At 34.3% G+C, this 12,151-nt stretch overlaps 1 non-coding gene across 1 annotated transcript; it reads right to left on the reverse strand.

Annotated features, from left to right (window-relative positions):
- Positions 1–5,275: 5,275 nt before the first annotated feature.
- TRNAL-CAA (transfer RNA leucine (anticodon CAA)) lies at positions 5,276–5,385 on the reverse strand. The gene is made up of 2 exons: positions 5,348–5,385; positions 5,276–5,321 (listed from the first exon to the last, which is right to left on the reverse strand). It is a non-coding gene; the product is annotated as a tRNA-Leu (tRNA).
- Positions 5,386–12,151: the final 6,766 nt, after the last annotated feature.

Genomic DNA, 12,151 nt, shown 5'->3' on the forward strand with positions numbered 1-12,151 from the left:
ATGAAGAAGGGAAATGTAGATTTTATTGGGGGATAAAAAACTCCTAAAGTCTAAACTTAACTAATATATGGGATGAAGAGAATAATGCTTGAGAGAAGTTGAATATACTTTGTGGAAGTGTTTTATGATTACCCCATATCTATTGAGGTTTCTAAATGTGAGCACATAACCATATGGTGCTTAATGTATGTCTGTCTTTTGTAAAAATAAAAACAGTGTTGCACTATCCCTCTCTCCAGTTGTATTACATATGAACTGTGACTGCATTTTTGGACAACGTTGGATATTATCACTACACAACGTGGAGACAAGCAATCCCTGGTGTCTATGACAAGATCTTCTCTACACTGTGCGGCCCTTACCTCATACTGATTGAGGTAGAAGAGTGTAAGTAGATGCCCATAAGGGACCAGGATTCTGATCTTCCAATAATTTTATTATAAACTTTTAACTACCTCTTGCTTATGTTATTAACAACCAGAAGTCATTGATGTTTTTTTCCTCTATAGGGACTCTTTTTTATATATCATATATATTTTATATGTATTTATACATGATTTTATATTTGTTTTTTATGTCTATTAGACTATAATTGAATTTATAACAGCTATTAATTCACAATTTTTACCTGCTATTTTAGCATTTGTGAACTTATATTTATCGTATTTAGTGTATATATTTTTTTATTGTTTATTTTGATATCTATATATCTTTTATTTTTTATATATTTTTATGCACCAATTCAAAAAAACCCTTCTTTCTAATCATATATATATATTGTATATTTATAATATGGGTGTGTATATTTATTGTGGGAAGGCAATAACATTTATGAAACAAACACCTTTAATTGCTGCCAAATAAAATTATTTTTTCCTATCATTGTTGGATTCACACATTAGAGGTAAAATTATTTATATAAATTATTACAAAACAAATATGTTACATTATTTATAAATATAGTTACAACTGTACTTTTATTCCATAACTTTATGAAAATAATTTATTTTGTTATATATTTTTGACTTTCAATTTTTCATTTTGTTGGAGGGAAACACGCTACTTAAAAATTTCATAAAGAATGGTCGAAAGGTGGAGCATGACGCAAGATGCAGCAATGTGAGCTCCAGCTCAGGAGATCGAGGTAATGAGAAACTAGCGACCCACACCTATCTCTTATTGGCAGTACACTTAACCGCAGCCCGGAGAGGCCATTAGAGTGTGGAAAGCACCAACGTCCTATCAAGGTGACTGACGTCCGATTCCCCAAGGCCACAATCCAGGCCGAGAGTGCTGTGAGAAAAAAGCCCTGCTAGATTACAGCACAAACTACACGTGAGCGCTTGCATGACATACTCACTCATTTTTGCTTGATGGAACTGTGAAGGGTACAGACTACCGACTTGCACTAAAGTTCCAGGAACATTCTCTAAAGAGGAGAGACCGACGCCGGGGCAGACGGAGAGGTGTCTTGTCAGGTCCTGATATAACAGAAAGTGAGGCGGATGACCCTTGAAGTTAGACTATGCGTGGACTGGGACTTAAATAAAATCACAAGTATCTCTATGATAGCAGAAGGATATATCTGCCAACATTTTGTTTTCATCAAAGCTGCACCCTACATACATAATACATCAAGAGTGTAACTATTCTATATAAGTATTGAGATAAGATCATTCTTAATCTACCTCTAAAGGTACTTTTTTCCAGGTAAAAAAGCCAGATACTAGATAGTTCACTGGAATTACAAACCAACACTAGTCAGACTCCAGAGTCACAAGCAATGTTTATAAATATAGTTAAATATAGTTATTAAACCAGTTAGCTGAGTTGATACTCCCTCAGTTTGATGCTATAAAAAAATAAATCATGGGCCTTATAACCAATAGACTAGCGGAAGTGGAAGCAAGGGTATCTGATTTACAAGATACCTGTATCTCTCAAGAGACTAAATATAAATTACTAAAATTACTAATGAACAACTACAGGGTATTAATCAGGCAATTACTACAGAAGAAATTGAATTGGCAGTTAGGAAAATTAAACAAAATAAAGCACACGGCCCAGACGGGATCTCCGCAGAATTTTATATAATTTTAAAGAATGATATAATAGATACATTAGCTAAACTATTTAACTACTATTTCACTGAGAATTCTATGAACTCTCCATACTTTTCAGACTCAATAATAACACTTATTTACAAAAAAGGAAAGGACGCAGAAGACTTGGGAGCATATCGCCCAACATCACTTTTAAATAACGATTATAAATTGTTAATTTCAATTGTGGCAAAGAGAATTAAAAAAGTCATGGGAACAATTATACATAATTACCAAACGGGGTTTATGCCAGGAAGAAATGTAGTTCGCAACATAAGAAAAGTACTCATGACAATAGATTATTATCATAATAAAGGAAAGCAAAATCTTAAACATAGGAAAGATTTGGCACTACTGAAAAGACGCTGAAAAAGCCTTCGATTAATTTATGTGGGAACATCTGTTTAAAGCTTTAGGAAGGTTCGGCTTCTTTGGTAATATAACTAAAATGCTTAGACTGATATATAAAAAACCTAGATCCCAAATATTAGTGAATGGGGAATTGTCAGAATATATTATATTACAAAAAGGCACTCGTCAAGGTTGTCCCCTATCCCCGCTCCTTTTTAATATTTCCCTGGAACCCTTAGCAATTTGGATGAGACAGGAATTAAAAGGAATGTTACTGGGAAATCAAAAGGTAGTTCTGTCGTTGTGCGCGGATGACCTTATTTTATACTTAAGTAATACTAGCAATAGTATCCCACATGCACTACAACTCATTAATAGTTATAGTAAGTTTTCAGAATATAGAATAAACACCACAAAATCTGAGATTATGTTGATTCACAAGATTCCGGAAAGTAATTATCCCCACAGTTGATGAAATATTTTGGAATCAAAATTAGTCAGGACCCCAACAAGTGTTATAACCTTAACTATGAAGAACTATTTTATAATATGCCTTATCAGCCAAGATTATGCTACTCCAGACAATTGTCTTCCCATGTATATTATTTTTATTGCAGAACCTACCCTTATTCATTACAAGGAGAGATATTTGTAGATTTAATGCCGCATGCTCAGTCTTTTTTTTAAGGGGAAAAAGAGGCCACAAATTGCCATGAATAGATTAATACAATTTAAAAAATATGGTGGTTTCTCTATGCCAAGTTTGGAACATTATAATTGGATTTGTATACTTAAATTCATGATCGATTGGATAACAGAAGCTAATGATGTTACATACTTGGCTATAGAGACCAACATAGTAACTCCATTTGATTTAAGGGCTTTACTGCACTGGCTACCTTTGGCCAAATTACCAAGTAATATTGCTAGTTTGAGGACATTTTGCAATATCATCTTAGCATGGCAGAAATGTTGTAAGGCAATGGGACATGGCTTTAAGGCCTCACAATATCTACCTATTGTAGGGAACATGTACTTTATACCGGGATTATATGATCCAGTATTTAAAAAATGGAAACAGAAGGGAATTGTTTATATCCCACATATTATGCAGGAAAACAATAAAATAATCCATTCTTTTGAATAATTGTTGATTAAATATACACTTTATCACAAGAACTTATAAGCATATCTTCAGCTCAGGAGCTATGTATTTCAAATAATCTGAGAGCATGAGATTGAATGGGTAGCTCCTGAAATACCAAATGGAATCAAGTTGTACAGGGTAGGTGTGCGCACTCTCTCGTACTGGTACAGATCTTTATTTACTAAGTTTGGACAAATACATCTAACTAAACTTAAAGGCAACTTAATGAAACTCTTTCCATATATAGCGGAGAAGAATTATTGCAAAGAGTATCAGGTTATCAGAAGCTGCTACAACAAATATATGCTGGAGAGAAACCCAAACTAAAATTATAAATAATTATTATCTTACACCCTATAGGATATATAAATTCTCTAAAAACAAGCAACATAGCCATTGCCATAAATTCAGTATGGAAATGGCTGATATTGAGCACTGCATGTGGCCTTGTCCCAAAATCAGACACTATTGGAGTAGGGTTAATTACTGGCTGAATAAATATCTAGAGACTAAAAAAATCTATCACAGTTTTGCAGGTCTTGTTTCTATATTCCGATAGATATAATGTTGGGGAACATTTCCTGATAAATCTTACTATTCTAGCCATAAGGAATCAATTATTAAGAGAGTGGGAATCCCCAAAAGTCCCCAGCATTTCAGAACTGATTAGTCTATTAAACTTACAAATGATAATTGAAACACACAATATGAGATTATTTGCAGATGCACAGATGAGAGCTTTCTTTGCAAAGTGGCAAAAAATGATCCTAGCTTGGCCTGTAGCACCTCAACATCAATTTATAGAACCCTTTAGGAAGTCAGATACATTTATTTTATTTGTATTAGAGAGTGACCTGCCCCAGCAGTGGATAGATCCTAATTGGACCAGTCTTGAAAGTAAAATAGAATCTAATTAAAGGAATAATATTGGGTAGTATATGGAGGGCATAAAACAGTGATTGGTGGAGGGGCATCTCAGGATCACGTAGCACAAGGGAGTGTCTTTCTCCTTTCCTTTTTTTTTGTTTTGTTTTGTTTGTTGTTGTTTTGTTTCAGCCTTGAAATAGGGAGGAAGAGTAATGTAAAAGTAGTGATCCAAGAGTTACTACAACATTTTTGTTTGTTAATTTTCCCAGTGTTGAATAGGATTTTTACTCAGTTACAGAGTAAGAAAAATAATAAAAATATATTTAAAAAAAATTTAAAAAAAATATTTCATTTTATTTTTTGTATTTTGTTTCCAGTTTTTTTGGAATTTTGAAAAAAAAAGCAGAAAATAAGCTATAAAAATAAAGCTGCAGAAGTGCATTAATAATACGTGAAAGAAAATAGGATATCGATATGGAGGCAAAATTCACTAAAGTTTATCTCTGATTTTTGCACAGTATTCAGTTTTACCAGTTCCTATATCATTCTAGGCAGCTGGTGAAATAAAAATGTTTGGATTTTTTAAAACAAACATCACCAGAAGGGAATCCGCAAAGCTGGCGAGACCAGTAAGGGTGGAGAAATTTAAAATGAATTTTGCCTTGATGTATAAAATATATTTACCTGTAATTACAAAATCTAAATAGAAACAATGAATGATATTATTTATGTTTGAGAATACATTTTAAGTGAAACTAAACTTGTGAAAGTGAATAAACATTTTTAAATTTCAAAAGCAAAAGGACTTTGTCAGAAGTGGGATTTGAACCCACGCCTCCATTCGGAGACCAGAACACCCACATGTAGTGAAGATACATATCTTGAGTCTGGCGCCTTAGACCGCTCGGCCATCCTGACATTAAGCTTCTGAAGTATACATACTCTAGTTACAACTAAATCAAACTTAGATATAAAATAGGAAAATATAATTTCCCTTGAGACCTTGCTCAGATATTGTCACTTTATTAGTGGGAGGGGCAGAGCAGAACTTTATTATATTTTATATCATTCTTTGAACATAAATCTAACGGCACGTTGGGCAAAGCACTCAGTATTATCTGTGATAGGTGGTACTATGGTGTAATGGTTAGGACTATGAATCCAGTGATCAAAATTCAAACCTAGGTGGAACCTACATTATTTTTTCTTTCAATGTACAGAATACAATGAAAATCATCCATAGCAAGACATTATAGGTGTTAAACATAACATAAGAATATATAACAAGCATATTCTCTTCCTCAAATAAGATTAATCTCAGTCCATTCATTTTAATATCAATCCAGTGTATTGATCACCATGAAATAATAACAGCAATAGAAACGATAAATATAACAATCACATGGTTTATGATCATATTCTATGTCTATTTAATTTATTCACAAGAAAGACGGATTCTGACTATTCCGTTAAAACAAATTTCCGTTTATTGATTCACACGTTAAAAACAGTTCCAAAGACACAGCAACATAAGACTGGTGTAGAGGGTGCAGCACTGACAGGCTTACGCATTTCGGAAGTAATCCGTAGTCATAGCCTGCAGTGTTGTACCCCACACCTGCATTAAAACAGCTTAAGACAAATGTGATAGGTGAATACTACTAAAACCCGCCCTCTTCAACTAAACAATCAAATACCTAAAAAATGACAAACCCCTCTCCCATCAATGTGCTTATCACACACCATCTAAATTGCACAACAAAATATATTAATTCTATATGTGAGTGGGGTCGACTCTCTTCTAGAGAATTTATCGAAGTGGCTGGATTCCATTCTACAACCCCTAGTAGTCTCCTTACATTCATATGTGAGGGATACCAAACACGTATTGAATGTGTTAGAGAATGTTAAGTGGACTCCTAAATCTAAGTGGTTAACAGTTGATGCTGTGTCCCTCTACTGGAGTATTCCACACTCAAAAGGGGTGGAGGCGATTGCCTTTTTTCTTGAGCAGGGTACTAACTACACAGGGACTTATATTAGATACATTCTGAGGGTTACCCAGTTCCTACTTACCCATAACTTTTTCAAGTTTGAAGATGTTTACTATCTCCAAAGATGTGGTACAGCCATGGGAGCTAAGTTTGCATGATCTTTTGCGAACTTGTTCCTTGGCTGGTGGGAGTTTGACCACATCTTTGGAGATAGTAATCAGTACAGGGATTGTATCTCCTTTTATAGGAGATACATAGACGACCTGCTGTTCATATGGACAGGTGATGACATTAATATCCCTTCTTTCATAGATTTTTTAAACAACAATGCGGTTGGGTTAAGGTTTACCTTTGAATTTAATAACAAATACATCAACTATCTTGATCAAACCTTAGAAGGTGCTGAAATGGGAACAATTAAATCTACTATTTATAGGAAGCCTATCTCTGGTAACTCCCTGCTTTTGGGGACGAGTTGTCACCCTAAGCATGTCCCCTTTGCAATCGCTAATGGTGAGTATACCAGACTAAAAAGAAATTGTACAGATAATGTGGATTTTTTACAGGAGTCAATTGAGCTGGAGAAAAGACTTAGGGATAGGAAGTACCCTGTCAAAGCAGTAAGGAGAGCAAGGGAAGAAGTCAAAAGGATTCCCCGGAAAGACCTGTTAAGTACCAAGGTTCGGGATAATGACACCAGTAAAGGTGTCACTTTGGTTACTACCCATAGTACCCAATATCCTCAGATATGTTGGATAGTACATAAACATTTCCCTGTCCTTTTGGCAGAGGACAGACTGGTTGACACTGTCAAGGGAGGTTTGAGATGTTCTTATAGGAAGAGTCCGACTAGTTGGGGCTGTTTCCTCTCACCTACATTACTGAAACCAGAGAAAAAGGAGATGGGTTCCTGGCTTAAACATACTGGTATGTACAGATGCGGGCACCGCAGGTGTAAGCCCTCTGATTTTGTGAAGGTCACCAAAGACTTCAATAGCATGGTGACCAATAAAAGCAACACTATAGATGCCTGCATGAACTGCACAACAGAGTATGCGGTCTATCTTATTGAATGTACCCTGTGTCAGATCCAATATGTAGGGCTCACTTCACGTGACCTTAATACTAGGATAAGGGAACATCTATCCTCATTTACTACCAAAAGGGCTACAACTCCAATAGTACAGCACTTTGGGGTGTTTCATGATAATAATCTAAAGGGTTTCTCATGGTGCGCCATTGAAAAGGTTAACAGACCCACCAGAGGAGGTGACATTGACCAGCTATTATCTAGACGTGAGGCATATTGCATTTTCACCTTGGGCACACGTTTGCCTAATGGGTTAAATTCCAGATATGATGTCATGAATTTGTGGGAATGAGGTTCCCTTTTGTATACATATTACTGTCTAGTGCCTCATCCTCCTTCCTTTTTTGAAACTGATGGGGCACACTACCGTTCTTTTTATCAGATCATGCCATAATTGGGCTGAAACTTCAGGCTTTATCTCAAACACACAGGAATCGGAACACGTTTAATTTTCCTAGATATATTGTTAATAACCGGCGATTTTCAAATTGGCTAGTTGAAAAATGGAGATAATACTATAGGAATAATAAGGGTTACTTACACAAGATAAAAACATTTTTGGAAGCAAGTAAGGCTGTGCTTAGAGGGGAGATAAAATCATATATGATAAAGATAAAAAAAAAAAAAACACTAGAACAGGAAATCCAACTAGCAAACCAGGTAAAATATGCTTGTAGAGTATATCTTAAAGGGACATTCCAGTCAAAATTTAAATGCACATAGATTAATTAAATCTTTGAATAGATCTAATCTTTGAATAGAAACATATTTGCAATACACTGTTTTAGTGTTAACATTTTTCTCTGCACGTGCATGTGAAGCATAGCTAGATATTGTCACTGCCCCCACATTTTAAATAATGCAGCTGCTCAGGGCACCAGTGGGGCTTGTAACATGTCAGCAATTAACAAATTGAGTCATTACCAGACGGTACAAGCACCTTAAGCTCTCTGAGAAAGTGCCATGTTTAAAATGCTGGTGCACGGTGCATACTTAAATACACTTTTGAAACAGCTATAGCTTTTATTAGAATCAATTTTGCTAATGCAAGTATATTACAAAATTGCTTCTGTTCAATACCGAAATGCACCCATGGGGTTTCCAATTTTGGCTGGAATATCACTTTAAAAACCCAGAATAATACTAATTGGAATAAATATATTCAAGTGAAAAGTGAAAGGAAGTTCTTTATGAAAGAAAAATGGTCACTAATAGAGCTAAAAACTAGAGCCTTTTTTCAGGGTTACTAAGGAATCTCAGCTAAACATCTAGCCAAAATCATTAAAATCAGAAAGGATAGCAATGTGATATTAAGCATTAAGGTAGACAACTTAAAACATACCACAGCATCGGCAATTAGGAAGGCTTTTTTTGAATACTATAAACAAATGTATTCATGTGAAAGCATAAATATAGTAGAGCAAGAGAGTTTTTGGCGAAAAATTACCTCCCCTAAAATTACTAATGAACAACTACAGGGTATTAATCAGGCAATTACTACAGAAGAAATTGAATTGTCAGTTAGGAAAATGAAACAAAATAAAGCACATGGCCCAGACGGGATCTCCACAAAATTTTATAAAATTTTAAAGAATGATATAATAGATACATTAGCTAAACTATTTAACTACTATTTCACTGAGAATTCTATGAACTCTCCATACTTTTCAGACTCAATAATAAAACTTATTTACAAAAAAGGAAAGGACGCAGAAGACTTGGGAGCATATTGCCCAACATTGCTTTTAAATAACAATTATAAATTGTTAATGTCAATTGTGGCAAAGAGAATTAAAAAAGTCATGGGAACAATTATACATAATAACCAAATGGGGTTTATGCCAGGAAGAAACGTAGTTCACAACATAAGAAAAGTACTCATGATGATAGATTATTATCATAATAAAGGAAGGCAAAATCTTAAACATAGGAAAGATTTGGCACTACTGACCCTAGACGCTGAAAAAGCCTTCGATAAAATTATGTGGGAACATCTGTTTAAGGCTTTTGGAAGGTTCGGCTTCTTTGGTAATATAACTAAAATGCTTAGACTGATATATAAAAAACCTAGATCCCAAATATTAGTGAATGGGGAATTGTCCAAATATATTATATTACAAAAAGGCACTCGTCAAGGTTGTCCCCTATCCATGCTCCTTTTTAATATTTACCTGGAACCCTTAGAAATTTGGATGAAACAGGAATTAAAAGGAATGTTACTGAGAAATCAAAAGGTAGTTCTGTCGTTGTATGCGGGCAACCTTATTTTATACTTAAGTAATACTAGCAATAGTATTCCACATGCACTATAACTCATTAATAGTTATAGTAAGTTTTCAGGATATAGAATAAACACCACAAAATCTGAGATTATGTGGATTCACAAGTCTCCAGAAAGTAATTATCCCCACATTTTTAAAGAAGTGCAGTCGAATTTGGGAATCAAAATTAGTGGTGTAACCTTAACTATGAAGAACTATTTTCTAATATGCCTAGTGAGATGAATAGATATTATGCTACTCAAGACAATTTTCTTTCCACATATATTATATTCATTATGAGGAGAGATATTCGTAGATTTAATGCCGCATGCTCAGTCTTTTTATAGGGGAAAAAGAGGCCAAGAATTGCCATGAATAGATTAATACAATTTAAAAAATATGGGGGTTTCTCTATGCCAAGTTTGGAACATTTTAATTGGATTTGTATACTTAAATTTGTTTTAGATAACAGAAGCAAATTATGTTACATACTTGGCTATAGAGACCAACATAGTAGCTCCATTTGATTTAAGGGCTTTACTGCACCTACCTTTGGCCAAATTACCAAATAATATTGCTAGTTTTGAGGACATTTTGCAATATCATCTTAGCATGGCAGAAATGTTGTAAGGCAATGGGACATGACTTTAAGGCCTCACAATATCTACCTATTGTAGGGAACATGGACTTTATACCGGGATTATATGATCTGGTATTTAAAAAATGAAAAAAGAAGGGAATTGTTTATATCCCACATATTATGCAGGAAAACAATAAAATAATCCATTCTTTTGAAGAATTATTGATTAAATATACATTTAATCACAAGAAGTTATATGCATATCTTCAGCTCAGGAACTACGTATTTCAAATAATCAGAGAGCATGAGATTGAATGGAATCAAATTGTACAGGGGTAGGTGTGCACACTATCTCGTACTGATACAGATCTTTATTTACCAAGTTTGGACAAATACATCTAACTAAACTTAAAGGCAACTTAATGAAACTCTTTCCATATATAGCGGAGAAGGATATTGCAAAGAGTATCAGGTTATCAGAAGCTGCTACAACAAATATATGCTGGAGGGAAACCCAAACTAAAATTATAAATACTTATTATCTTACACCCTATAGGATATATAAATTCTCTAAAAACAAGCAACATAGCCATTGCCATAATTGCAGTATGGAAATGGCTGATATTGGGCACTGCATGTGGTCTTGTCCCCAAATCAGACTCTACTGGAGTAGGGTTAATTACTGGCTGAATAAATATCTAGAGACTAAAGAATCTATCACAGTTTTGCAGGTCTTGTTTCTATATTCCGATAGATATAATGTTGGGGAACATTTCCTGATAAATCTTACTATTCTGGCCATAAGGAATCAATTATTAAGAGAGTGGAAATCCCCAAAAGTCCCCAGCATTTCAGAACTGATTAGTCTATTAAACTTACAAATGATAATTGAAACACACAATATGAGATTATTTGCAGATGCACAGATGAGAGCTTTCTTTGCAAAGTGGCAAAAAATGATCCTAGCTTGGCCTGTAGCACCTCAACATCAATTTATAGAACCCTTTAGGAAGTCAGATACATTTATTTTATTTGTATTAGAGAGTGACCTGCCCCAGCAGTGGATAGATCCTAATTGGACCAGTCTTTAAAGCAAAATGGAATCTAATAAAAGGAATAATATTGGGTAGTATATAGAGGGCATAAAACAGTGGCTGGTGGAGGGGCATCTCAAGAGCACGTAGCACAAAGGAGTGTTTCTCCTTCCCCTTTATCTTTTTGTTTGTTGTTGTTTTGTTTCATCCTTGAAATAGGGAGAAAAAGTAATGTAAAAGTAGGGATATTGCAGATCTAATATATAATTTGAAATGCGACCCAAGAGTTACTACAACATGTGCGTATAATGTTGTGATGTATGTATTTATACAGGGATCTTAGGATGGGAGCTGCCTCTTCTTTCAGCTGAAATATTTGTACATTTTTGTTTGATCATCTCCCCCAGTTTGGAATGGGATTTTTACTCAGTTACAGAGTAAGAAAAATAATAAAAAGTTATTTAAAAAAACAAACAAAAAAAACATTTGTTTATTTTTTCTATTTTGTTTCCAGTTTATTGGGAATTTTGAAAAAAAAGCAGAAAATGTAAAAATAATCTATAAAAATAAAGCTGCAGAAGTGCTGCATTAAACATGAATAATAATTGAAAGAAAAGAGGATATAGATATGGAGGGAGGATTATAGGGCAAAATTCACTAAAGTTTATCTCTGATTTTTGCACAGTCTTCGGTTTTACCAGTTCCTATTATATTATATTTTTTAT

This window comes from Bombina bombina, chromosome 7, assembly GCF_027579735.1.
Source record: "Bombina bombina isolate aBomBom1 chromosome 7, aBomBom1.pri, whole genome shotgun sequence".
NCBI lineage: Eukaryota > Metazoa > Chordata > Amphibia > Anura > Bombinatoridae > Bombina > Bombina bombina.